The sequence below is a fragment of the Gekko japonicus genome, unplaced genomic scaffold (genome assembly GCF_001447785.1).
Source record: "Gekko japonicus isolate JY-2015 unplaced genomic scaffold, Gekko_japonicus_V1.1 scaffold1995, whole genome shotgun sequence".
Taxonomy (NCBI): Eukaryota; Metazoa; Chordata; class Lepidosauria; order Squamata; family Gekkonidae; genus Gekko; species Gekko japonicus.
The window spans coordinates 151537-155679 of record NW_015160279.1 but is presented as its reverse complement, the minus strand read 5'-3'; the positions used below and the strand labels follow the sequence as shown (position 1 = coordinate 155679).

General features: G+C 49.9%; 1 protein-coding gene across 1 annotated transcript in view; it reads right to left on the bottom strand.

Moving 5' to 3' along the window:
• The window catches only part of TMEM150C (transmembrane protein 150C), a 53470-nt gene extending 53041 nt beyond the window's left edge, over window positions 1–429 (bottom strand). Inside the window, exon 1 of the mRNA XM_015415344.1 lies at window positions 237–429. The gene's annotated coding sequence lies outside the window, so the exon portion shown is untranslated. The remainder of the gene's footprint in view (window positions 1–236) is intronic.
• Between the last annotated feature and the right edge of the window lie 3714 nt (window positions 430–4143).

Genomic DNA, 4143 nt, shown 5'->3' with positions numbered 1-4143 from the left:
ATCGACAGCCGAAGCACCCGAGAAGCTCAGCAACGACTGGGGCGAGAAAAGAGGGGTTGCAATCTGCAACCACGGCCCCCCCCCTTCCTACCCAATTGCAATCCCCACCCAATCGCAACCACACACACACACACACTCAAAGCGGATTTCCAGGTTCGCTTCTGACTTGCAGGCGTGCTTGACAAGGGGTGGGGGCGCATGCAGGGGAGAAGGGAGTCTCCAGGACAGCCACCTACCGACTGTCGTGGTGCGGGTGCGGAGGTCCGGCCCGCCGATCCCCGCGCTCTGTTGCACCTGCGGAAGGCGGAGGGAGAGGAGGGCGGAGGCTTTTCCCCTCGAGGAAGAGGTGGGGTTTGCTCACGGCAGCCTCGTCGCCGTCCCTGGAGCGTCCCGGGAGCCGGAGACAAAGAGCTCCTGCTTCGCCCTTGCGAGCTCCCAAGGGGAGAGGAAAAGGGGGGGAGGGCGAGGGTTGGATCCTGATAGGAAGGGGTGGGGGTGGGTGGGGACATCCTTGCCCTACAAGCCTCCTTTACTAGAGAGAGCCAGAAGGGGAGGGGGGGAGGAGGAAGGAGGGGGTGGACAGGGCTTAAGCAAGACTTCTCCCTTGGCAGCCTTTGCTTGCTTTCCTTTCCTTGGCGAGAAGGAAGCCGCATTGTTCTGGTTCCAGCCTTTGCGTTGGTCTGAGTGGGTGGGTGTGCGCGTGTACAGCCAGCTCACATTGCTGGTTAGGAGTGTGCGTGGAGTCCACGGTGCAGATCTAGGACGGGGGTGGGCTAATGGAGCGCACGCTGTAATCTCGGGTTTCTGCGCACGTGTGCAGTTTAGGGTTGCCAGCCTCCAGGCAGTGGATGGAGATCGTCCGCTATTACAGCTGATCTGCAGGCGGTAGGTATCAGTTCAGCTGGAGAAAATGGCTGCTTTGGAAGGTGGACTCTATGGTATTATATCCCATGTAAGTCCCTGCCTTCCCCGAACCCCGCCCTCCTCCTCAGGCTCCACCCCCCAAATCTCCAGGTACTTCCCAAACCGGAGCTGGCAACCACAGCTTGCGTAGCTGGGCCTCTTCCATTGTTCTGCATTGAAAAGGCCTTTCATCACAGTATGTTCAGCTATGTGCGTGCAATCAAGTTTCACAAATTAAGGTGGCGGTGAATGCTCCCTCTAAGCTGTGGAGTCTTGTGAGCAAAAATTCTACTGTGTGAGCTACTGGCATTAAGGTTGTGAGCGAGCAATTTGGCTACTGCATAAATTAGTTGGTTTGCTCTGGAGCCATCCTTCCTGAGCTAAGACAAAAAAGTGTGAGCCGGAGGCTAAAAAAGTGTGAGCTAGCTCACACTAACTCGGCTTAGAGGGAACACTGGAAAGTGCCTTCCAGTCGCAGAGACTTATGGCAACCAATGTTCCCTCTAAGCTGTGGAGTCTTGTGAGCAAAAATTCTACTTTGTGAGCTGCTGGCATTAAGGCTGTGAGCGAGCAATTTGGCTACTGCATAAATTAGTTGGTTTGCTCTGGAGCCCTCCTTCCTGAGCGAAGACAAAAAAGTGTGAGCCGGAGGCTAAAAAACTGTGAGCTAGCTCACACTAACTCGGCTTAGAGGGAACACTGGAAAGTGCCTTCCAGTCGCAGAGACTTATGGCAACCAATGTTCCCTCTAAGCTGTGGAGTCTTGTGAGCAAAAATTCTACTTGGTTAGCTACTGGCATTAAAGTTGTGAGCGAGCCATTTGGCTACTGCATAAATTTGTTCGCTCTGGAGCCCTCCTTCCTGAGCTAAGACAAAATAGTGTGAGCCGGAGGCTAAAAAACTGTGAGCTGGCTCACACTAACTCGGCTTAGAGGGAGCACTGAATTGGCAACCCTGGAGAGTTGCAAGGGGGCAAATGGGCGGTTTTGCCATTGCCTGCCTCTGCAGAGCAACCCTGGACTTTAGGGTTGCCAGGTACCCCCTGGTCACTGGCAGGGGATAGGAATGCCAGATCCAGGCTGAGAAACTCCTGGAGATTTAGGGATGGAGCCTGGAGAGGACAGTGAGTGGGGTACAACGCCATAGAGTCCACCCTTCAAAGCATTTGTTTTCTCCAGGAGAACTGCTCTCTGTAGTCTGGAGATCAGCTGTTATTCTAGCAGATCCCCAGGTCCTGCCTGGAGGCTGGCATCCCTAACTTAACGGGCAGTCTCCCATCTGCGTAATGCTCCCTCTAAGCCGTGGAGTCTTGTGAGCAAAAATTCTACTTTGTGAGCTACCGGCATGAAAGTTGTGAGCGAGCGATTTGGCTACTCCATCAATTAGTTTGCTCTGGAGCCATCCTTCCGGGGCTAAGGCAAAAATGTGTGAGCTGGAGGCTAAAAAACTGTGAGCTAGCTCACACTAACTCAGCTTAGAGGGAACACTGGTATTGACCAGGGCTCACCCTGCTTAGCTTCAGATACCCGAGGAGATGGGGCTAGCCTTGGGCCATCCAGGTCAGGGCAACACAAATTCATTTCCTCTCAAGGTAGTGTGAGGTTTTTTTCAGGTCGGTGGGGTATTTCACTTACTTGCCTTTCTTGTGTCAGTGCTGCAAATGCACAACCAAAAGCCGTTTACAGTCTTTAATTTTAGAAAGCAGTTCCATCCCCTTCCATTTTTCAGTTCCACGTGAATAACATCCCTGCGTGTAAAACAGGGCAAGGGTTAAAAAGTCCTCCAGTGTGATGCATGGAGCGTTTTGCATTGTACCTTTGCATCCTGACTCCTTTCTTTGCAACGTCTGTCCCACCTAAAGACTCAGGGATCTCCACTCCTGCTCATATCTGATGAAGAGCGCTTTGACTCTCACAAACATACCCCTCAAATCTCATTGGTCTCTAAGGAGCTACGTGTGTGTGTGTGTTTTGTTTGGAAAAAGAGCTGCCAGAACTCTCAAGAGGGAAATGAAGTTTTCAGACTGTACACTGAAAACTCATGAACTTTTAAACATTTTAAAAAGAATTTGTCAAAGCGGTTCCAGAACTCTGTTCCAGCACATTCCCCCAGGGAAAAAAGCCCTGGTGCTCCTGGACTTGAATGGCATGTATAAAAATGCTTGACATAGTGTTGGTTCACAAGTGCATGTTTACCACTGGGTGGCAGCATATTTGATTGGGGACTTACATGTGTGAAGGAGCCATATAAATGAACAATGCTTTTATTGAATGCATGCATTATAGAAGTACAGCGTCCTCACAGTTTTATGAATGCACACGTGAAGCATACTCATGAAGCTGCTTTATACTGTATCAGACCTTTGGTCTATCTTGGTCAGTATTGCCTGTTCAGACCACATCACCTGCTCTTAACTGGAGATGCCCGGTGTAACAGGCCGGATTAACCCCCCGGCCAGAGTAACCCCGGGGTGGGGTTGGCCTAGCCTAGAATAACCCCGGAGGGGTTATTGAGGGGTTATTCTGGCCTAGCCTAGAGTAATGGTAAGTTAAATGTCAGCTGAATCCAATCTCTTCTTCTTATCTCTTCTTCTTTTTAACTTCTTCTTTTTAACCCTGGGGGGTTACTCTGGGCTAGCCCATACTAACCTCCGCCTGGCCAGAGTGGTAAGTTAAATGTCAGCTGAATCCAATCTCTTCTTCTTTTTAACTTCTTCTTTTTAACCCTGGGGGGTTACTCTGGGCTAGCCCATACTAACCTCCGCCTGGCCAGAGTGGTAAGTTAAATGTCAGCTGAATCCAATCTCTTCTTCTTTTTAACTTCTTTTTTTAACTTCTTCTTTTTAACTGCACAACACAACAACCTGTAACCCCGGGCTTAGTTGAGTGGTAACTTAGATGTCAGTGTAACCAGCACAGTGTCAGCTTCTGAGGGTTTCAGGTCCATGAGAAACTTGTCAGGCAATCTGAGATTCCTCTTGGTAGTGAAGAACAGGGTATGAATCCAATCTCATTAGTCAACAGACCCAAATATCAACAGTACTACGACTGACATTTCTTTGGAGAGCCAAATTTTTTAAACTTAAACTATATAGGTAGGTTCTTTGTTATTAACTTAATTATGGTACTCCTAAGGCGGCCTTTGCTGAAAACGTCCTCGATCTGATTGAGGTACGTTCACTGAAGTCGACCCCTTCTAACTCTCCCTTCCCCCCCCTTTTTTAAAAAAGGTTGCCCACAA